At 40.9% G+C, this 17,910-nt stretch overlaps 33 non-coding genes and 22 pseudogenes across 33 annotated transcripts; all 55 read left to right on the top strand.

The window, feature by feature from the left end:
- The first annotated feature begins 58 nt into the window (after positions 1-58).
- LOC136683346 (5S ribosomal RNA) lies at positions 59-177 on the top strand. The gene has a single exon (XR_010798924.1). It is a non-coding gene; the product is annotated as a 5S ribosomal RNA (ribosomal RNA).
- Positions 178-379: 202 nt separating this feature from the next.
- LOC136683295 (5S ribosomal RNA) lies at positions 380-498 on the top strand. Its single transcript, XR_010798875.1, has one exon. It is a non-coding gene; the product is annotated as a 5S ribosomal RNA (ribosomal RNA).
- Positions 499-700: 202 nt separating this feature from the next.
- On the top strand, positions 701-819 carry LOC136683122 (5S ribosomal RNA; annotated as a pseudogene).
- A 222-nt stretch (positions 820-1,041) lies between these two features.
- Positions 1,042-1,160, top strand: LOC136683284 (5S ribosomal RNA). Its single transcript, XR_010798864.1, has one exon. It is a non-coding gene; the product is annotated as a 5S ribosomal RNA (ribosomal RNA).
- A 202-nt stretch (positions 1,161-1,362) lies between these two features.
- LOC136683345 (5S ribosomal RNA) lies at positions 1,363-1,481 on the top strand. The gene has a single exon (XR_010798923.1). It is a non-coding gene; the product is annotated as a 5S ribosomal RNA (ribosomal RNA).
- Positions 1,482-1,703: 222 nt separating this feature from the next.
- Positions 1,704-1,822, top strand: LOC136683667 (5S ribosomal RNA; annotated as a pseudogene).
- A 202-nt stretch (positions 1,823-2,024) lies between these two features.
- Positions 2,025-2,143, top strand: LOC136683031 (5S ribosomal RNA; annotated as a pseudogene).
- A 202-nt stretch (positions 2,144-2,345) lies between these two features.
- On the top strand, positions 2,346-2,464 carry LOC136683344 (5S ribosomal RNA). The gene has a single exon (XR_010798922.1). It is a non-coding gene; the product is annotated as a 5S ribosomal RNA (ribosomal RNA).
- A 202-nt stretch (positions 2,465-2,666) lies between these two features.
- Positions 2,667-2,785, top strand: LOC136683030 (5S ribosomal RNA; annotated as a pseudogene).
- A 202-nt stretch (positions 2,786-2,987) lies between these two features.
- LOC136683343 (5S ribosomal RNA) lies at positions 2,988-3,106 on the top strand. The gene has a single exon (XR_010798921.1). It is a non-coding gene; the product is annotated as a 5S ribosomal RNA (ribosomal RNA).
- A 202-nt stretch (positions 3,107-3,308) lies between these two features.
- LOC136683121 (5S ribosomal RNA) lies at positions 3,309-3,427 on the top strand (annotated as a pseudogene).
- A 222-nt stretch (positions 3,428-3,649) lies between these two features.
- On the top strand, positions 3,650-3,768 carry LOC136683272 (5S ribosomal RNA). Its single transcript, XR_010798853.1, has one exon. It is a non-coding gene; the product is annotated as a 5S ribosomal RNA (ribosomal RNA).
- A 202-nt stretch (positions 3,769-3,970) lies between these two features.
- LOC136683341 (5S ribosomal RNA) lies at positions 3,971-4,089 on the top strand. The gene has a single exon (XR_010798919.1). It is a non-coding gene; the product is annotated as a 5S ribosomal RNA (ribosomal RNA).
- Positions 4,090-4,311: 222 nt separating this feature from the next.
- LOC136682958 (5S ribosomal RNA) lies at positions 4,312-4,430 on the top strand (annotated as a pseudogene).
- A 222-nt stretch (positions 4,431-4,652) lies between these two features.
- LOC136683340 (5S ribosomal RNA) lies at positions 4,653-4,771 on the top strand. Its single transcript, XR_010798918.1, has one exon. It is a non-coding gene; the product is annotated as a 5S ribosomal RNA (ribosomal RNA).
- A 202-nt stretch (positions 4,772-4,973) lies between these two features.
- On the top strand, positions 4,974-5,092 carry LOC136683119 (5S ribosomal RNA; annotated as a pseudogene).
- Positions 5,093-5,314: 222 nt separating this feature from the next.
- On the top strand, positions 5,315-5,433 carry LOC136683259 (5S ribosomal RNA). Its single transcript, XR_010798841.1, has one exon. It is a non-coding gene; the product is annotated as a 5S ribosomal RNA (ribosomal RNA).
- A 202-nt stretch (positions 5,434-5,635) lies between these two features.
- On the top strand, positions 5,636-5,754 carry LOC136682957 (5S ribosomal RNA; annotated as a pseudogene).
- A 222-nt stretch (positions 5,755-5,976) lies between these two features.
- LOC136683338 (5S ribosomal RNA) lies at positions 5,977-6,095 on the top strand. Its single transcript, XR_010798917.1, has one exon. It is a non-coding gene; the product is annotated as a 5S ribosomal RNA (ribosomal RNA).
- Positions 6,096-6,297: 202 nt separating this feature from the next.
- On the top strand, positions 6,298-6,416 carry LOC136683118 (5S ribosomal RNA; annotated as a pseudogene).
- A 222-nt stretch (positions 6,417-6,638) lies between these two features.
- Positions 6,639-6,757, top strand: LOC136683248 (5S ribosomal RNA). Its single transcript, XR_010798830.1, has one exon. It is a non-coding gene; the product is annotated as a 5S ribosomal RNA (ribosomal RNA).
- A 202-nt stretch (positions 6,758-6,959) lies between these two features.
- LOC136683236 (5S ribosomal RNA) lies at positions 6,960-7,078 on the top strand. Its single transcript, XR_010798819.1, has one exon. It is a non-coding gene; the product is annotated as a 5S ribosomal RNA (ribosomal RNA).
- A 202-nt stretch (positions 7,079-7,280) lies between these two features.
- On the top strand, positions 7,281-7,399 carry LOC136683337 (5S ribosomal RNA). The gene has a single exon (XR_010798916.1). It is a non-coding gene; the product is annotated as a 5S ribosomal RNA (ribosomal RNA).
- Positions 7,400-7,621: 222 nt separating this feature from the next.
- LOC136682955 (5S ribosomal RNA) lies at positions 7,622-7,740 on the top strand (annotated as a pseudogene).
- A 222-nt stretch (positions 7,741-7,962) lies between these two features.
- Positions 7,963-8,081, top strand: LOC136683336 (5S ribosomal RNA). Its single transcript, XR_010798915.1, has one exon. It is a non-coding gene; the product is annotated as a 5S ribosomal RNA (ribosomal RNA).
- Positions 8,082-8,283: 202 nt separating this feature from the next.
- On the top strand, positions 8,284-8,402 carry LOC136683117 (5S ribosomal RNA; annotated as a pseudogene).
- Positions 8,403-8,604: 202 nt separating this feature from the next.
- LOC136683116 (5S ribosomal RNA) lies at positions 8,605-8,723 on the top strand (annotated as a pseudogene).
- Positions 8,724-8,945: 222 nt separating this feature from the next.
- LOC136683225 (5S ribosomal RNA) lies at positions 8,946-9,064 on the top strand. The gene has a single exon (XR_010798808.1). It is a non-coding gene; the product is annotated as a 5S ribosomal RNA (ribosomal RNA).
- Positions 9,065-9,267: 203 nt separating this feature from the next.
- On the top strand, positions 9,268-9,386 carry LOC136683335 (5S ribosomal RNA). Its single transcript, XR_010798914.1, has one exon. It is a non-coding gene; the product is annotated as a 5S ribosomal RNA (ribosomal RNA).
- A 202-nt stretch (positions 9,387-9,588) lies between these two features.
- LOC136683334 (5S ribosomal RNA) lies at positions 9,589-9,707 on the top strand. Its single transcript, XR_010798913.1, has one exon. It is a non-coding gene; the product is annotated as a 5S ribosomal RNA (ribosomal RNA).
- Positions 9,708-9,909: 202 nt separating this feature from the next.
- LOC136683115 (5S ribosomal RNA) lies at positions 9,910-10,028 on the top strand (annotated as a pseudogene).
- A 222-nt stretch (positions 10,029-10,250) lies between these two features.
- Positions 10,251-10,369, top strand: LOC136683212 (5S ribosomal RNA). Its single transcript, XR_010798797.1, has one exon. It is a non-coding gene; the product is annotated as a 5S ribosomal RNA (ribosomal RNA).
- Positions 10,370-10,571: 202 nt separating this feature from the next.
- LOC136683333 (5S ribosomal RNA) lies at positions 10,572-10,690 on the top strand. Its single transcript, XR_010798912.1, has one exon. It is a non-coding gene; the product is annotated as a 5S ribosomal RNA (ribosomal RNA).
- Positions 10,691-10,892: 202 nt separating this feature from the next.
- On the top strand, positions 10,893-11,011 carry LOC136683332 (5S ribosomal RNA). Its single transcript, XR_010798911.1, has one exon. It is a non-coding gene; the product is annotated as a 5S ribosomal RNA (ribosomal RNA).
- Positions 11,012-11,213: 202 nt separating this feature from the next.
- On the top strand, positions 11,214-11,332 carry LOC136683331 (5S ribosomal RNA). Its single transcript, XR_010798910.1, has one exon. It is a non-coding gene; the product is annotated as a 5S ribosomal RNA (ribosomal RNA).
- Positions 11,333-11,534: 202 nt separating this feature from the next.
- LOC136683329 (5S ribosomal RNA) lies at positions 11,535-11,653 on the top strand. The gene has a single exon (XR_010798908.1). It is a non-coding gene; the product is annotated as a 5S ribosomal RNA (ribosomal RNA).
- A 202-nt stretch (positions 11,654-11,855) lies between these two features.
- Positions 11,856-11,974, top strand: LOC136683114 (5S ribosomal RNA; annotated as a pseudogene).
- A 222-nt stretch (positions 11,975-12,196) lies between these two features.
- LOC136683200 (5S ribosomal RNA) lies at positions 12,197-12,315 on the top strand. Its single transcript, XR_010798786.1, has one exon. It is a non-coding gene; the product is annotated as a 5S ribosomal RNA (ribosomal RNA).
- Positions 12,316-12,517: 202 nt separating this feature from the next.
- LOC136683328 (5S ribosomal RNA) lies at positions 12,518-12,636 on the top strand. The gene has a single exon (XR_010798907.1). It is a non-coding gene; the product is annotated as a 5S ribosomal RNA (ribosomal RNA).
- Positions 12,637-12,838: 202 nt separating this feature from the next.
- Positions 12,839-12,957, top strand: LOC136683327 (5S ribosomal RNA). Its single transcript, XR_010798906.1, has one exon. It is a non-coding gene; the product is annotated as a 5S ribosomal RNA (ribosomal RNA).
- A 202-nt stretch (positions 12,958-13,159) lies between these two features.
- LOC136683082 (5S ribosomal RNA) lies at positions 13,160-13,278 on the top strand (annotated as a pseudogene).
- Positions 13,279-13,500: 222 nt separating this feature from the next.
- Positions 13,501-13,619, top strand: LOC136683326 (5S ribosomal RNA). Its single transcript, XR_010798905.1, has one exon. It is a non-coding gene; the product is annotated as a 5S ribosomal RNA (ribosomal RNA).
- Positions 13,620-13,841: 222 nt separating this feature from the next.
- LOC136683143 (5S ribosomal RNA) lies at positions 13,842-13,960 on the top strand (annotated as a pseudogene).
- Positions 13,961-14,162: 202 nt separating this feature from the next.
- LOC136683142 (5S ribosomal RNA) lies at positions 14,163-14,281 on the top strand (annotated as a pseudogene).
- A 202-nt stretch (positions 14,282-14,483) lies between these two features.
- LOC136683325 (5S ribosomal RNA) lies at positions 14,484-14,602 on the top strand. The gene has a single exon (XR_010798904.1). It is a non-coding gene; the product is annotated as a 5S ribosomal RNA (ribosomal RNA).
- A 220-nt stretch (positions 14,603-14,822) lies between these two features.
- Positions 14,823-14,941, top strand: LOC136683189 (5S ribosomal RNA). Its single transcript, XR_010798775.1, has one exon. It is a non-coding gene; the product is annotated as a 5S ribosomal RNA (ribosomal RNA).
- A 202-nt stretch (positions 14,942-15,143) lies between these two features.
- Positions 15,144-15,262, top strand: LOC136682952 (5S ribosomal RNA; annotated as a pseudogene).
- Positions 15,263-15,464: 202 nt separating this feature from the next.
- On the top strand, positions 15,465-15,583 carry LOC136683324 (5S ribosomal RNA). The gene has a single exon (XR_010798903.1). It is a non-coding gene; the product is annotated as a 5S ribosomal RNA (ribosomal RNA).
- Positions 15,584-15,785: 202 nt separating this feature from the next.
- Positions 15,786-15,904, top strand: LOC136683081 (5S ribosomal RNA; annotated as a pseudogene).
- A 222-nt stretch (positions 15,905-16,126) lies between these two features.
- On the top strand, positions 16,127-16,245 carry LOC136683323 (5S ribosomal RNA). Its single transcript, XR_010798902.1, has one exon. It is a non-coding gene; the product is annotated as a 5S ribosomal RNA (ribosomal RNA).
- A 222-nt stretch (positions 16,246-16,467) lies between these two features.
- LOC136683141 (5S ribosomal RNA) lies at positions 16,468-16,586 on the top strand (annotated as a pseudogene).
- Positions 16,587-16,788: 202 nt separating this feature from the next.
- LOC136683322 (5S ribosomal RNA) lies at positions 16,789-16,907 on the top strand. The gene has a single exon (XR_010798901.1). It is a non-coding gene; the product is annotated as a 5S ribosomal RNA (ribosomal RNA).
- Positions 16,908-17,130: 223 nt separating this feature from the next.
- LOC136683029 (5S ribosomal RNA) lies at positions 17,131-17,249 on the top strand (annotated as a pseudogene).
- Positions 17,250-17,451: 202 nt separating this feature from the next.
- Positions 17,452-17,570, top strand: LOC136683140 (5S ribosomal RNA; annotated as a pseudogene).
- A 202-nt stretch (positions 17,571-17,772) lies between these two features.
- LOC136683321 (5S ribosomal RNA) lies at positions 17,773-17,891 on the top strand. Its single transcript, XR_010798900.1, has one exon. It is a non-coding gene; the product is annotated as a 5S ribosomal RNA (ribosomal RNA).
- The last annotated feature ends 19 nt before the right edge of the window (positions 17,892-17,910 follow it).

Genomic DNA, 17,910 nt, shown 5'->3' with positions numbered 1-17,910 from the left:
AACAAGTATTACTCTTAGAAGAGTATATAGAAATAGTCTTCTACAGCCCGCAGTGATCGCTTACGGCCATACCACTCCTTGAAAGCCCGATCTCGTCTGATCTCGGAAGCGAAGAAGAGTTGGGCCTAGTTAGTACTTGGATGGGAGACTGCCTGGGAATACTAGGTGCTGTAAGCTTTTTAGCTTAAGCTTCTATTATAAAGGCAGTAACCACAGTCATTTAAACACAAGAGAAGAAGAAACTTAAAAAAAAAACGAACTGGAAAGCCAATCATTTTTATTTGAGGTGTCAGGTGGTCTACCGTTTACAGGCAGCTCTAAAACAAGTATTACTCTTAGAAGAGTATATAGAAATAGTCTTCTACAGCCCACAGTGATCGCTTACGGCCATACCACTCCTTGAAAGCCCGATCTCGTCTGATCTCGGAAGCGAAGAAGAGTTGGGCCTAGTTAGTACTTGGATGGGAGACTTCCTGGGAATACTAGGTGCTGTAAGCTTTTTAGCTTAAGCTTCTATTATAAAGGCAGTAACCACAGTCATTTAAACACAAGAGAAGAAGAAACTTAAAAAAAAAACGAACTGGAAAGCCAATCATTTTTATTTGAGGTGTCAGGTGGTCTACCGTTTACAGGCAGCTCTAAAACAAGTATTACTCTTAGAAGATTATATAGAAATAGTCTTCTACAGCCAGCAGTGATCGCTTACGGCCATACCACTCCTTGAAAGCCCGATCTCGTCTGATCTCGGAAGCGAAGAAGAGTTGGGCCTCGTTAGTACTTGGATGGGAGACTGCCTGGGAATACTAGGTGCTGTAAGCTTTTTAGCTTAAGCTTCTATTATAAAGGCAGTAACCACAGTCATGTAAACACAAGAGAAGAAGAAAACTTAAGAAAAAAAAAACAACAACAAAAAAAAACGAACTGGAAAGCCAATCATTTTCATTTGAGGTGTCAGGTGGTCTACCGTTTACAGGCAGCTCTAAAACAAGTATTACTCTTAGAAGAGTATTTAGAAATAGTCTTCTACAGCCCGCAGTGATTGCTTACGGCCATACCACTCCTTGAAAGCCCGATCTCGTCTGATCTCGGAAGCGAAGAAGAGTTGGGCCTAGTTAGTACTTGGATGGGAGACTTCCTGGGAATACTAGGTGCTGTAAGCTTTTTAGCTTAAGCTTCTATTATAAAGGCAGTAACCACAGTCATTTAAACACAAGAGAAGAAGAAACTTAAAAAAAAAACGAACTGGAAAGCCAATCATTTTTATTTGAGGTGTCAGGTGGTCTACCGTTTACAGGCAGCTCTAAAACAAGTATTGCTCTTAGAAGAGTATATAGAAATAGTCTTCTACAGCCAGCAGTGATCGCTTACGGCCATACCACTCCTTGAAAGCCCGATCTCGTCTGATCTCGGAAGCGAAGAAGAGTTGGGCCTAGTTAGTACTTGGATGGGAGACTGCCTGGGAATACTAGGTGCTGTAAGCTTTTTAGCTTAAGCTTCTATTATAAAGGCAGTAACCACAGTCATGTAAACACAAGAGAAGAAGAAAACTTAAGAAAAAAAAAACAACAACAAAAAAAAACGAACTGGAAAGCCAATCATTTTCATTTGAGGTGTCAGGTGGTCTACCGTTTACAGGCAGCTCTAAAACAAGTATTACTCTTAGAAGAGTATTTAGAAATAGCCTTCTACAGCCCGCAGTGATTGCTTACGGCCATACCACTCCTTGAAAGCCCGATCTCGTCTGATCTCGGAAGCGAAGAAGAGTTGGGCCTAGTTAGTACTTGGATGGCAGACTGCCTGGGAATACTAGGTGCTGTAAGCTTTTTAGCTTAAGCTTCTATTATAAAGGCAGTAACCACAGTCATTTAAACACAAGAGAAGAAGAAACTTAAAAAAAAAACGAACTGGAAAGCCAATCATTTTTATTTGAGGTGTCAGGTGGTCTACCGTTTACAGGCAGCTCTAAAACAAGTATTACTCTTAGAAGAGTATATAGAAATAGTCTTCTACAGCCCGCAGTGATCGCTTACGGCCATACCACTCCTTGAAAGCCCGATCTCGTCTGATCTCGGAAGCGAAGAAGAGTTGGGCCTAGTTAGTACTTGGATGGGAGACTGCCTGGGAATACTAGGTTCTGTAAGCTTTTTAGCTTAAGCTTCTATTATAAAGGCAGTAACCACAGTCATTTAAACACAAGAGAAGAAGAAACTTAAAAAAAAAACGAACTGGAAAGCCAATCATTTTCATTTGAGGTGTCAGGTGGTCTACCGTTTACAGGCAGCTCTAAAACAAGTATTACTCTTAGAAGAGTATATAGAAATAGTCTTCTACAGCCCGCAGTGATCGCTTACGGCCATACCACTCCTTGAAAGCCCGATCTCGTCTGATCTCGGAAGCGAAGAAGAGTTGGGCCTAGTTAGTACTTGGATGGGAGACTGCCTGGGAATACTAGGTGCTGTAAGCTTTTTAGCTTAAGCTTCTATTATAAAGGCAGTAACCACAGTCATTTAAACACAAGAGAAGAAGAAACTTAAAAAAAAAACGAACTGGAAAGCCAATCATTTTTATTTGAGGTGTCAGGTGGTCTACCGTTTACAGGCAGCTCTAAAACAAGTATTACTCTTAGAAGAGTATATAGAAATAGTCTTCTACAGCCCACAGTGATCGCTTACGGCCATACCACTCCTTGAAAGCCCGATCTCGTCTGATCTCGGAAGCGAAGAAGAGTTGGGCCTAGTTAGTACTTGGATGGGAGACTGCCTGGGAATACTAGGTTCTGTAAGCTTTTTAGCTTAAGCTTCTATTATAAAGGCAGTAACCACAGTCATTTAAACACAAGAGAAGAAGAAACTTAAAAAAAAAACGAACTGGAAAGCCAATCATTTTCATTTGAGGTGTCAGGTGGTCTACCGTTTACAGGCAGCTCTAAAACAAGTATTACTCTTAGAAGAGTATTTAGAAATAGTCTTCTACAGCCCGCAGCGATCGCTTACGGCCATACCACTCCTTGAAAGCCCGATCTCGTCTGATCTCGGAAGCGAAGAAGAGTTGGGCCTAGTTAGTACTTGGATGGGAGACTGCCTGGGAATACTAGGTGCTGTAAGCTTTTTAGCTTAAGCTTCTATTATAAAGGCAGTAACCACAGTCATTTAAACACAAGAGAAGAAGAAACTTAAAAAAAAAACGAACTGGAAAGCCAATCATTTTTATTTGAGGTGTCAGGTGGTCTACCGTTTACAGGCAGCTCTAAAACAAGTATTACTCTTAGAAGATTATATAGAAATAGTCTTCTACAGCCAGCAGTGATCGCTTACGGCCATACCACTCCTTGAAAGCCCGATCTCGTCTGATCTCGGAAGCGAAGAAGAGTTGGGCCTCGTTAGTACTTGGATGGGAGACTGCCTGGGAATACTAGGTGCTGTAAGCTTTTTAGCTTAAGCTTCTATTATAAAGGCAGTAACCACAGTCATGTAAACACAAGAGAAGAAGAAAACTTAAGAAAAAAAAAACAACAACAAAAAAAAACGAACTGGAAAGCCAATCATTTTCATTTGAGGTGTCAGGTGGTCTACCGTTTACAGGCAGCTCTAAAACAAGTATTACTCTTAGAAGAGTATTTAGAAATAGTCTTCTACAGCCCGCAGTGATTGCTTACGGCCATACCACTCCTTGAAAGCCCGATCTCGTCTGATCTCGGAAGCGAAGAAGAGTTGGGCCTAGTTAGTACTTGGATGGGAGACTTCCTGGGAATACTAGGTGCTGTAAGCTTTTTAGCTTAAGCTTCTATTATAAAGGCAGTAACCACAGTCATTTAAACACAAGAGAAGAAGAAACTTAAAAAAAAAACGAACTGGAAAGCCAATCATTTTTATTTGAGGTGTCAGGTGGTCTACCGTTTACAGGCAGCTCTAAAACAAGTATTGCTCTTAGAAGAGTATATAGAAATAGTCTTCTACAGCCAGCAGTGATCGCTTACGGCCATACCACTCCTTGAAAGCCCGATCTCGTCTGATCTCGGAAGCGAAGAAGAGTTGGGCCTAGTTAGTACTTGGATGGGAGACTGCCTGGGAATACTAGGTGCTGTAAGCTTTTTAGCTTAAGCTTCTATTATAAAGGCAGTAACCACAGTCATGTAAACACAAGAGAAGAAGAAAACTTAAGAAAAAAAAAACAACAACAAAAAAAAACGAACTGGAAAGCCAATCATTTTCATTTGAGGTGTCAGGTGGTCTACCGTTTACAGGCAGCTCTAAAACAAGTATTACTCTTAGAAGAGTATTTAGAAATAGTCTTCTACAGCCCGCAGTGATTGCTTACGGCCATACCACTCCTTGAAAGCCCGATCTCGTCTGATCTCGGAAGCGAAGAAGAGTTGGGCCTAGTTAATACTTGGATGGGAGACTGCCTGGGAATACTAGGTGCTGTAAGCTTTTTAGCTTAAGCTTCTATTATAAAGGCAGTAACCACAGTCATTTAAACACAAGAGAAGAAGAAAACTTAAGAAAAAAAAAACAACAACAAAAAAAAACGAACTGGAAAGCCAATCATTTTTATTTGAGGTGTCAGGTGGTCTACCGTTTACAGGCAGCTCTAAAACAAGTATTACTCTTAGAAGAGTATTTAGAAATAGTCTTCTACAGCCCGCAGTGATCGCTTACGGCCATACCACTCCTTGAAAGCCCGATCTCGTCTGATCTCGGAAGCGAAGAAGAGTTGGGCCTAGTTAGTACTTGGATGGGAGACTGCCTGGGAATACTAGGTGCTGTAAGCTTTTTAGCTTAAGCTTCTATTATAAAGGCAGTAACCACAGTCATTTAAACACAAGAGAAGAAGAAACTTAAAAAAAAAACGAACTGGAAAGCCAATCATTTTTATTTGAGGTGTCAGGTGGTCTACCGTTTACAGGCAGCTCTAAAACAAGTATTACTCTTAGAAGATTATATAGAAATAGTCTTCTACAGCCAGCAGTGATCGCTTACGGCCATACCACTCCTTGAAAGCCCGATCTCGTCTGATCTCGGAAGCGAAGAAGAGTTGGGCCTCGTTAGTACTTGGATGGGAGACTGCCTGGGAATACTAGGTGCTGTAAGCTTTTTAGCTTAAGCTTCTATTATAAAGGCAGTAACCACAGTCATGTAAACACAAGAGAAGAAGAAAACTTAAGAAAAAAAAAACAACAACAAAAAAAAACGAACTGGAAAGCCAATCATTTTCATTTGAGGTGTCAGGTGGTCTACCGTTTACAGGCAGCTCTAAAACAAGTATTACTCTTAGAAGAGTATTTAGAAATAGTCTTCTACAGCCCGCAGTGATTGCTTACGGCCATACCACTCCTTGAAAGCCCGATCTCGTCTGATCTCGGAAGCGAAGAAGAGTTGGGCCTAGTTAGTACTTGGATGGGAGACTTCCTGGGAATACTAGGTGCTGTAAGCTTTTTAGCTTAAGCTTCTATTATAAAGGCAGTAACCACAGTCATTTAAACACAAGAGAAGAAGAAACTTAAAAAAAAAACGAACTGGAAAGCCAATCATTTTCATTTGAGGTGTCAGGTGGTCTACCGTTTACAGGCAGCTCTAAAACAAGTATTACTCTTAGAAGAGTATTTAGAAATAGTCTTCTACAGCCCGCAGTGATTGCTTACGGCCATACCACTCCTTGAAAGCCCGATCTCGTCTGATCTCGGAAGCGAAGAAGAGTTGGGCCTAGTTAATACTTGGATGGGAGACTGCCTGGGAATACTAGGTGCTGTAAGCTTTTTAGCTTAAGCTTCTATTATAAAGGCAGTAACCACAGTCATTTAAACACAAGAGAAGAAGAAAACTTAAGAAAAAAAAAACAACAACAAAAAAAAACGAACTGGAAAGCCAATCATTTTTATTTGAGGTGTCAGGTGGTCTACCGTTTACAGGCAGCTCTAAAACAAGTATTACTCTTAGAAGAGTATTTAGAAATAGTCTTCTACAGCCCGCAGTGATCGCTTACGGCCATACCACTCCTTGAAAGCCCGATCTCGTCTGATCTCGGAAGCGAAGAAGAGTTGGGCCTAGTTAGTACTTGGATGGGAGACTGCCTGGGAATACTAGGTGCTGTAAGCTTTTTAGCTTAAGCTTCTATTATAAAGGCAGTAACCACAGTCATTTAAACACAAGAGAAGAAGAAACTTAAAAAAAAAACGAACTGGAAAGCCAATCATTTTTATTTGAGGTGTCAGGTGGTCTACCGTTTACAGGCAGCTCTAAAACAAGTATTACTCTTAGAAGATTATATAGAAATAGTCTTCTACAGCCAGCAGTGATCGCTTACGGCCATACCACTCCTTGAAAGCCCGATCTCGTCTGATCTCGGAAGCGAAGAAGAGTTGGGCCTCGTTAGTACTTGGATGGGAGACTGCCTGGGAATACTAGGTGCTGTAAGCTTTTTAGCTTAAGCTTCTATTATAAAGGCAGTAACCACAGTCATGTAAACACAAGAGAAGAAGAAAACTTAAGAAAAAAAAAACAACAACAAAAAAAAACGAACTGGAAAGCCAATCATTTTCATTTGAGGTGTCAGGTGGTCTACCGTTTACAGGCAGCTCTAAAACAAGTATTACTCTTAGAAGAGTATTTAGAAATAGTCTTCTACAGCCCGCAGTGATTGCTTACGGCCATACCACTCCTTGAAAGCCCGATCTCGTCTGATCTCGGAAGCGAAGAAGAGTTGGGCCTAGTTAGTACTTGGATGGGAGACTTCCTGGGAATACTAGGTGCTGTAAGCTTTTTAGCTTAAGCTTCTATTATAAAGGCAGTAACCACAGTCATTTAAACACAAGAGAAGAAGAAACTTAAAAAAAAAACGAACTGGAAAGCCAATCATTTTTATTTGAGGTGTCAGGTGGTCTACCGTTTACAGGCAGCTCTAAAACAAGTATTGCTCTTAGAAGAGTATATAGAAATAGTCTTCTACAGCCAGCAGTGATCGCTTACGGCCATACCACTCCTTGAAAGCCCGATCTCGTCTGATCTCGGAAGCGAAGAAGAGTTGGGCCTAGTTAGTACTTGGATGGGAGACTTCCTGGGAATACTAGGTGCTGTAAGCTTTTTAGCTTAAGCTTCTATTATAAAGGCAGTAACCACAGTCATTTAAACACAAGAGAAGAAGAAACTTAAAAAAAAAACGAACTGGAAAGCCAATCATTTTTATTTGAGGTGTCAGGTGGTCTACCGTTTACAGGCAGCTCTAAAACAAGTATTGCTCTTAGAAGAGTATATAGAAATAGTCTTCTACAGCCAGAAGTGATTGCTTACGGCCATACCACTCCTTGAAAGCCCGATCTCGTCTGATCTCGGAAGCGAAGAAGAGTTGGGCCTAGTTAGTACTTGGATGGGAGACTGCCTGGGAATACTAGGTGCTGTAAGCTTTTTAGCTTAAGCTTCTATTATAAAGGCAGTAACCACAGTCATGTAAACACAAGAGAAGAAGAAAACTTAAGAAAAAAAAAACAACAACAAAAAAAAACGAACTGGAAAGCCAATCATTTTCATTTGAGGTGTCAGGTGGTCTACCGTTTACAGGCAGCTCTAAAACAAGTATTACTCTTAGAAGAGTATTTAGAAATAGTCTTCTACAGCCCGCAGTGATTGCTTACGGCCATACCACTCCTTGAAAGCCCGATCTCGTCTGATCTCGGAAGCGAAGAAGAGTTGGGCCTAGTTAATACTTGGATGGGAGACTGCCTGGGAATACTAGGTGCTGTAAGCTTTTTAGCTTAAGCTTCTATTATAAAGGCAGTAACCACAGTCATTTAAACACAAGAGAAGAAGAAAACTTAAGAAAAAAAAAACAACAACAAAAAAAAACGAACTGGAAAGCCAATCATTTTTATTTGAGGTGTCAGGTGGTCTACCGTTTACAGGCAGCTCTAAAACAAGTATTACTCTTAGAAGAGTATTTAGAAATAGTCTTCTACAGCCCGCAGTGATCGCTTACGGCCATACCACTCCTTGAAAGCCCGATCTCGTCTGATCTCGGAAGCGAAGAAGAGTTGGGCCTAGTTAGTACTTGGATGGGAGACTGCCTGGGAATACTAGGTGCTGTAAGCTTTTTAGCTTAAGCTTCTATTATAAAGGCAGTAACCACAGTCATTTAAACACAAGAGAAGAAGAAACTTAAAAAAAAAACGAACTGGAAAGCCAATCATTTTTATTTGAGGTGTCAGGTGGTCTACCGTTTACAGGCAGCTCTAAAACAAGTATTACTCTTAGAAGATTATATAGAAATAGTCTTCTACAGCCAGCAGTGATCGCTTACGGCCATACCACTCCTTGAAAGCCCGATCTCGTCTGATCTCGGAAGCGAAGAAGAGTTGGGCCTCGTTAGTACTTGGATGGGAGACTGCCTGGGAATACTAGGTGCTGTAAGCTTTTTAGCTTAAGCTTCTATTATAAAGGCAGTAACCACAGTCATTTAAACACAAGAGAAGAAGAAACTTAAAAAAAAAACGAACTGGAAAGCCAATCATTTTTATTTGAGGTGTCAGGTGGTCTACCGTTTACAGGCAGCTCTAAAACAAGTATTACTCTTAGAAGATTATATAGAAATAGTCTTCTACAGCCAGCAGTGATCGCTTACGGCCATACCACTCCTTGAAAGCCCGATCTCGTCTGATCTCGGAAGCGAAGAAGAGTTGGGCCTCGTTAGTACTTGGATGGGAGACTGCCTGGGAATACTAGGTGCTGTAAGCTTTTTAGCTTAAGCTTCTATTATAAAGGCAGTAACCACAGTCATGTAAACACAAGAGAAGAAGAAAACTTAAGAAAAAAAAAACAACAACAAAAAAAAACGAACTGGAAAGCCAATCATTTTCATTTGAGGTGTCAGGTGGTCTACCGTTTACAGGCAGCTCTAAAACAAGTATTACTCTTAGAAGAGTATTTAGAAATAGTCTTCTACAGCCCGCAGTGATTGCTTACGGCCATACCACTCCTTGAAAGCCCGATCTCGTCTGATCTCGGAAGCGAAGAAGAGTTGGGCCTAGTTAGTACTTGGATGGGAGACTTCCTGGGAATACTAGGTGCTGTAAGCTTTTTAGCTTAAGCTTCTATTATAAAGGCAGTAACCACAGTCATTTAAACACAAGAGAAGAAGAAACTTAAAAAAAAAAACGAACTGGAAAGCCAATCATTTTTATTTGAGGTGTCAGGTGGTCTACCGTTTACAGGCAGCTCTAAAACAAGTATTGCTCTTAGAAGAGTATATAGAAATAGTCTTCTACAGCCAGCAGTGATCGCTTACGGCCATACCACTCCTTGAAAGCCCGATCTCGTCTGATCTCGGAAGCGAAGAAGAGTTGGGCCTAGTTAGTACTTGGATGGGAGACTGCCTGGGAATACTAGGTGCTGTAAGCTTTTTAGCTTAAGCTTCTATTATAAAGGCAGTAACCACAGTCATTTAAACACAAGAGAAGAAGAAACTTAAAAAAAAAACGAACTGGAAAGCCAATCATTTTTATTTGAGGTGTCAGGTGGTCTACCGTTTACAGGCAGCTCTAAAACAAGTATTACTCTTAGAAGAGTATATAGAAATAGTCTTCTACAGCCAGCAGTGATCGCTTACGGCCATACCACTCCTTGAAAGCCCGATCTCGTCTGATCTCGGAAGCGAAGAAGAGTTGGGCCTAGTTAGTACTTGGATGGGAGACTGCCTGGGAATACTAGGTGCTGTAAGCTTTTTAGCTTAAGCTTCTATTATAAAGGCAGTAACCACAGTCATTTAAACACAAGAGAAGAAGAAACTTAAAAAAAAAACGAACTGGAAAGCCAATCATTTTTATTTGAGGTGTCAGGTGGTCTACCGTTTACAGGCAGCTCTAAAACAAGTATTACTCTTAGAAGATTATATAGAAATAGTCTTCTACAGCCAGCAGTGATCGCTTACGGCCATACCACTCCTTGAAAGCCCGATCTCGTCTGATCTCGGAAGCGAAGAAGAGTTGGGCCTCGTTAGTACTTGGATGGGAGACTGCCTGGGAATACTAGGTGCTGTAAGCTTTTTAGCTTAAGCTTCTATTATAAAGGCAGTAACCACAGTCATGTAAACACAAGAGAAGAAGAAAACTTAAGAAAAAAAAAACAACAACAAAAAAAAACGAACTGGAAAGCCAATCATTTTCATTTGAGGTGTCAGGTGGTCTACCGTTTACAGGCAGCTCTAAAACAAGTATTACTCTTAGAAGAGTATTTAGAAATAGTCTTCTACAGCCCGCAGTGATTGCTTACGGCCATACCACTCCTTGAAAGCCCGATCTCGTCTGATCTCGGAAGCGAAGAAGAGTTGGGCCTAGTTAGTACTTGGATGGGAGACTTCCTGGGAATACTAGGTGCTGTAAGCTTTTTAGCTTAAGCTTCTATTATAAAGGCAGTAACCACAGTCATTTAAACACAAGAGAAGAAGAAACTTAAAAAAAAAACGAACTGGAAAGCCAATCATTTTTATTTGAGGTGTCAGGTGGTCTACCGTTTACAGGCAGCTCTAAAACAAGTATTGCTCTTAGAAGAGTATATAGAAATAGTCTTCTACAGCCAGCAGTGATCGCTTACGGCCATACCACTCCTTGAAAGCCCGATCTCGTCTGATCTCGGAAGCGAAGAAGAGTTGGGCCTAGTTAGTACTTGGATGGGAGACTGCCTGGGAATACTAGGTGCTGTAAGCTTTTTAGCTTAAGCTTCTATTATAAAGGCAGTAACCACAGTCATTTAAACACAAGAGAAGAAGAAACTTAAAAAAAAAACGAACTGGAAAGCCAATCATTTTTATTTGAGGTGTCAGGTGGTCTACCGTTTACAGGCAGCTCTAAAACAAGTATTACTCTTAGAAGAGTATATAGAAATAGTCTTCTACAGCCAGCAGTGATCGCTTACGGCCATACCACTCCTTGAAAGCCCGATCTCGTCTGATCTCGGAAGCGAAGAAGAGTTGGGCCTAGTTAGTACTTGGATGGGAGACTGCCTGGGAATACTAGGTGCTGTAAGCTTTTTAGCTTAAGCTTCTATTATAAAGGCAGTAACCACAGTCATTTAAACACAAGAGAAGAAGAAACTTAAAAAAAAAACGAACTGGAAAGCCAATCATTTTTATTTGAGGTGTCAGGTGGTCTACCGTTTACAGGCAGCTCTAAAACAAGTATTACTCTTAGAAGATTATATAGAAATAGTCTTCTACAGCCAGCAGTGATCGCTTACGGCCATACCACTCCTTGAAAGCCCGATCTCGTCTGATCTCGGAAGCGAAGAAGAGTTGGGCCTAGTTAGTACTTGGATGGGAGACTGCCTGGGAATACTAGGTGCTGTAAGCTTTTTAGCTTAAGCTTCTATTATAAAGGCAGTAACCACAGTCATTTAAACACAAGAGAAGAAGAAACTTAAAAAAAAAACGAACTGGAAAGCCAATCATTTTTATTTGAGGTGTCAGGTGGTCTACCGTTTACAGGCAGCTCTAAAACAAGTATTACTCTTAGAAGAGTATTTAGAAATAGTCTTCTACAGCCCGCAGTGATCGCTTACGGCCATACCACTCCTTGAAAGCCCGATCTCGTCTGATCTCGGAAGCGAAGAAGAGTTGGGCCTAGTTAGTACTTGGATGGGAGACTGCCTGGGAATACTAGGTGCTGTAAGCTTTTTAGCTTAAGCTTCTATTATAAAGGCAGTAACCACAGTCATTTAAACACAAGAGAAGAAGAAACTTAAAAAAAAAACGAACTGGAAAGCCAATCATTTTTATTTGAGGTGTCAGGTGGTCTACCGTTTACAGGCAGCTCTAAAACAAGTATTACTCTTAGAAGATTATATAGAAATAGTCTTCTACAGCCAGCAGTGATCGCTTACGGCCATACCACTCCTTGAAAGCCCGATCTCGTCTGATCTCGGAAGCGAAGAAGAGTTGGGCCTCGTTAGTACTTGGATGGGAGACTGCCTGGGAATACTAGGTGCTGTAAGCTTTTTAGCTTAAGCTTCTATTATAAAGGCAGTAACCACAGTCATGTAAACACAAGAGAAGAAGAAAACTTAAGAAAAAAAAAACAACAACAAAAAAAAACGAACTGGAAAGCCAATCATTTTCATTTGAGGTGTCAGGTGGTCTACCGTTTACAGGCAGCTCTAAAACAAGTATTACTCTTAGAAGAGTATTTAGAAATAGTCTTCTACAGCCCGCAGTGATTGCTTACGGCCATACCACTCCTTGAAAGCCCGATCTCGTCTGATCTCGGAAGCGAAGAAGAGTTGGGCCTAGTTAGTACTTGGATGGGAGACTTCCTGGGAATACTAGGTGCTGTAAGCTTTTTAGCTTAAGCTTCTATTATAAAGGCAGTAACCACAGTCATTTAAACACAAGAGAAGAAGAAACTTAAAAAAAAAACGAACTGGAAAGCCAATCATTTTTATTTGAGGTGTCAGGTGGTCTACCGTTTACAGGCAGCTCTAAAACAAGTATTGCTCTTAGAAGAGTATATAGAAATAGTCTTCTACAGCCAGCAGTGATCGCTTACGGCCATACCACTCCTTGAAAGCCCGATCTCGTCTGATCTCGGAAGCGAAGAAGAGTTGGGCCTAGTTAGTACTTGGATGGGAGACTGCCTGGGAATACTAGGTGCTGTAAGCTTTTTAGCTTAAGCTTCTATTATAAAGGCAGTAACCACAGTCATTTAAACACAAGAGAAGAAGAAACTTAAAAAAAAAACGAACTGGAAAGCCAATCATTTTTATTTGAGGTGTCAGGTGGTCTACCGTTTACAGGCAGCTCTAAAACAAGTATTACTCTTAGAAGAGTATATAGAAATAGTCTTCTACAGCCAGCAGTGATCGCTTACGGCCATACCACTCCTTGAAAGCCCGATCTCGTCTGATCTCGGAAGCGAAGAAGAGTTGGGCCTAGTTAGTACTTGGATGGGAGACTGCCTGGGAATACTAGGTGCTGTAAGCTTTTTAGCTTAAGCTTCTATTATAAAGGCAGTAACCACAGTCATTTAAACACAAGAGAAGAAGAAACTTAAAAAAAAAACGAACTGGAAAGCCAATCATTTTTATTTGAGGTGTCAGGTGGTCTACCGTTTACAGGCAGCTCTAAAACAAGTATTACTCTTAGAAGATTATATAGAAATAGTCTTCTACAGCCAGCAGTGATCGCTTACGGCCATACCACTCCTTGAAAGCCCGATCTCGTCTGATCTCGGAAGCGAAGAAGAGTTGGGCCTCGTTAGTACTTGGATGGGAGACTTCCTGGGAATACTAGGTGCTGTAAGCTTTTTAGCTTAAGCTTCTATTATAAAGGCAGTAACCACAGTCATGTAAACACAAGAGAAGAAGAAAACTTAAGAAAAAAAAAACAACAACAAAAAAAAACGAACTGGAAAGCCAATCATTTTCATTTGAGGTGTCAGGTGGTCTACCGTTTACAGGCAGCTCTAAAACAAGTATTACTCTTAGAAGAGTATTTAGAAATAGTCTTCTACAGCCCGCAGTGATTGCTTACGGCCATACCACTCCTTGAAAGCCCGATCTCGTCTGATCTCGGAAGCGAAGAAGAGTTGGGCCTAGTTAGTACTTGGATGGGAGACTGCCTGGGAATACTAGGTGCTGTAAGCTTTTTAGCTTAAGCTTCTATTATAAAGGCAGTAACCACAGTCATTTAAACACAAGAGAAGAAGAAAACTTAAGAAAAAAAAAACAACAACAAAAAAAAACGAACTGGAAAGCCAATCATTTTTATTTGAGGTGTCAGGTGGTCTACCGTTTACAGGCAGCTCTAAAACAAGTATTACTCTTAGAAGAGTATATAGAAATAGTCTTCTACAGCCCGCAGTGATCGCTTATGGCCATACCACTCCTTGAAAGCCCGATCTCGTCTGATCTCGGAAGCGAAGAAGAGTTGGGCCTAGTTAGTACTTGGATGGGAGACTGCCTGGGAATACTAGGTTCTGTAAGCTTTTTAGCTTAAGCTTCTATTATAAAGGCAGTAACCACAGTCATTTAAACACAAGAGAAGAAGAAACTTAAAAAAAAAACGAACTGGAAAGCCAATCATTTTCATTTGAGGTGTCAGGTGGTCTACCGTTTACAGGCAGCTCTAAAACAAGTATTACTCTTAGAAGAGTATATAGAAATAGTCTTCTACAGCCCGCAGTGATCGCTTATGGCCATACCACTCCTTGAAAGCCCGATCTCGTCTGATCTCGGAAGCGAAGAAGAGTTGGGCCTAGTTAGTACTTGGATGGGAGACTGCCTGGGAATACTAGGTTCTGTAAGCTTTTTAGCTTAAGCTTCTATTATAAAGGCAGTAACCACAGTCATTTAAACACAAGAGAAGAAGAAACTTAAAAAAAAAACGAACTGGAAAGCCAATCATTTTCATTTGAGGTGTCAGGTGGTCTACCGTTTACAGGCAGCTCTAAAACAAGTATTACTCTTAGAAGAGTATATAGAAATAGTCTTCTACAGCCCGCAGTGATCGCTTACGGCCATACCACTCCTTGAAAGCCCGATCTCGTCTGATCTCGGAAGCGAAGAAGAGTTGGGCCTAGTTAGTACTTGGATGGGAGACTGCCTGGGAATACTAGGTGCTGTAAGCTCTTTAGCTTAAGCTTCTATTATAAAGGCAGTAACCACAGTCATGTAAACACAAGAGAAGAAGAAAACTTAAGAAAAAAAAAACAACAGCAAAAAAACGAACTGGAAAGCCAATCATTTTCATTTGAGGTGTCAGGTGGTCTACCGTTTACAGGCAGCTCTAAAACAAGTATTACTCTTAGAAGAGTATTTAGAAATAGTCTTCTACAGCCCGCAGTGGTTGCTTACGGCCATACCACTCCTTGAAAGCCCGATCTCGTCTGATCTCGGAAGCGAAGAAGAGTTGGGCCTAGTTAGTACTTGGATGGGAGACTTCCTGGGAATACTAGGTGCTGTAAGCTTTTTAGCTTAAGCTTCTATTATAAAGGCAGTAACCACAGTCATTTAAACACAAGAGAAGAAGAAACTTAAAAAAAAAACGAACTGGAAAGCCAATCATTTTTATTTGAGGTGTCAGGTGGTCTACCGTTTACAGGCAGCTCTAAAACAAGTATTGCTCTTAGAAGAGTATATAGAAATAGTCTTCTACAGCCAGCAGTGATCGCTTACGGCCATACCACTCCTTGAAAGCCCGATCTCGTCTGATCTCGGAAGCGAAGAATAGTTGGGCCTAGTTAGTACTTGGATGGGAGACTGCCTGGGAATACTAGGTGCTGTAAGCTTTTTAGCTTAAGCTTCTATTATAAAGGCAGTAACCACAGTCATTTAAACACAAGAGAAGAAGAAACTTAAAAAAAAAACGAACTGGAAAGCCAATCATTTTTATTTGAGGTGTCAGGTGGTCTACCGTTTACAGGCAGCTCTAAAACAAGTATTACTCTTAGAAGAGTATATAGAAATAGTCTTCTACAGCCAGCAGTGATCGCTTACGGCCATACCACTCCTTGAAAGCCCGATCTCGTCTGATCTCGGAAGCGAAGAAGAGTTGGGCCTAGTTAGTACTTGGATGGGAGACTGCCTGGGAATACTAGGTGCTGTAAGCTTTTTAGCTTAAGCTTCTATTATAAAGGCAGTAACCACAGTCATTTAAACACAAGAGAAGAAGAAACTTAAAAAAAAAACGAACTGGAAAGCCAATCATTTTTATTTGAGGTGTCAGGTGGTCTACCGTTTACAGGCAGCTCTAAAACAAGTATTACTCTTAGAAGATTATATAGAAATAGTCTTCTACAGCCAGCAGTGATCGCTTACGGCCATACCACTCCTTGAAAGCCCGATCTCGTCTGATCTCGGAAGCGAAGAAGAGTTGGGCCTCGTTAGTACTTGGATGGGAGACTTCCTGGGAATACTAGGTGCTGTAAGCTTTTTAGCTTAAGCTTCTATTATAAAGGCAGTAACCACAGTCATGTAAACACAAGAGAAGAAGAAAACTTAAGAAAAAAAAAACAACAACAAAAAAAAACGAACTGGAAAGCCAATCATTTTCATTTGAGGTGTCAGGTGGTCTACCGTTTACAGGCAGCTCTAAAACAAGTATTACTCTTAGAAGAGTATTTAGAAATAGTCTTCTACAGCCCGCAGTGATTGCTTACGGCCATACCACTCCTTGAAAGCCCGATCTCGTCTGATCTCGGAAGCGAAGAAGAGTTGGGCCTAGTTAGTACTTGGATGGGAGACTGCCTGGGAATACTAGGTGCTGTAAGCTTTTTAGCTTAAGCTTCTATTATAAAGGCAGTAACCACAGTCATTTAAACACAAGAGAAGAAGAAAACTTAAGAAAAAAAAAACAACAACAAAAAAAAACGAACTGGAAAGCCAATCATTTTTATTTGAGGTGTCAGGTGGTCTACCGTTTACAGGCAGCTCTAAAACAAGTATTACTCTTAGAAGAGTATATAGAAATAGTCTTCTACAGCCCGCAGTGATCGCTTATGGCCATACCACTCCTTGAAAGCCCGATCTCGTCTGATCTCGGAAGCGAAGAAGAGTTGGGCCTAGTTAGTACTTGGATGGGAGACTGCCTGGGAATACTAGGTTCTGTAAGCTTTTTAGCTTAAGCTTCTATTATAAAGGCAGTAACCACAGTCATTTAAACACAAGAGAAGAAGAAACTTAAAAAAAAAACGAACTGGAAAGCCAATCATTTTCATTTGAGGTGTCAGGTGGTCTACCGTTTACAGGCAGCTCTAAAACAAGTATTACTCTTAGAAGAGTATATAGAAATAGTCTTCTACAGCCCGCAGTGATCGCTTACGGCCATACCACTCCTTGAAAGCCCGATCTCGTCTGATCTCGGAAGCGAAGAAGAGTTGGGCCTAGTTAGTACTTGGATGGGAGACTGCCTGGGAATACTAGGTGCTGTAAGCTCTTTAGCTTAAGCTTCTATTATAAAGGCAGTAACCACAGTCATTTAAACACAAGAGAAGAAGAAAACTTAAGAAAAAAAAAACAACAACAAAAAAAAAACGAACTGGAAAGCCAATCATTTTTATTTGAGGTGTCAGGTGGTCTACCGTTTACAGGCAGCTCTAAAACAAGTATTACTCTTAGAAGAGTATATAGAAATAGTCTTCTACAGCCCGCAGTGATCGCTTACGGCCATACCACTCCTTGAAAGCCCGATCTCGTCTGATCTCGGAAGCGAAGAAGAGTTGGGCCTAGTTAGTACTTGGATGGGAGACTGCCTGGGAATACTAGGTTCTGTAAGCTTTTTAGCTTAAGCTTCTATTATAAAGGCAGTAACCACAGTCATTTAAACACAAGAGAAGAAGAAACTTAAAAAAAAAACGAACTGGAAAGCCAATCATTTTCATTTGAGGTGTCAGGTGGTCTACCGTTTACAGGCAGCTCTAAAACAAGTATTACTCTTAGAAGAGTATATAGAAATAGTCTTCTACAGCCCGCAGTGATCGCTTATGGCCATACCACTCCTTGAAAGCCCGATCTCGTCTGATCTCGGAAGCGAAGAAGAGTTGGGCCTAGTTAGTACTTGGATGGGAGACTGCCTGGGAATACTAGGTTCTGTAAGCTTTTTAGCTTAAGCTTCTATTATAAAGGCAGTAACCACAGTCATTTAAACACAAGAGAAGAAGAAACTTAAAAAAAAAACGAACTGGAAAGCCAATCATTTTCATTTGAGGTGTCAGGTGGTCTACCGTTTACAGGCAGCTCTAAAACAAGTATTACTCTTAGAAGAGTATATAGAAATAGTCTTCTACAGCCCGCAGTGATCGCTTACGGCCATACCACTCCTTGAAAGCCCGATCTCGTCTGATCTCGGAAGCGAAGAAGAGTTGGGCCTAGTTAGTACTTGGATGGGAGACTGCCTGGGAATACTAGGTGCTGTAAGCTCTTTAGCTTAAGCTTCTAT

Source organism: Hoplias malabaricus, unplaced genomic scaffold (genome assembly GCF_029633855.1).
Source record: "Hoplias malabaricus isolate fHopMal1 unplaced genomic scaffold, fHopMal1.hap1 scaffold_69, whole genome shotgun sequence".
NCBI classification, from domain to species: Eukaryota; Metazoa; Chordata; class Actinopteri; order Characiformes; family Erythrinidae; genus Hoplias; species Hoplias malabaricus.
The sequence above is the reverse complement of the archived record's forward strand: the minus strand, read 5'-3'. Positions and strand labels throughout refer to the sequence as shown.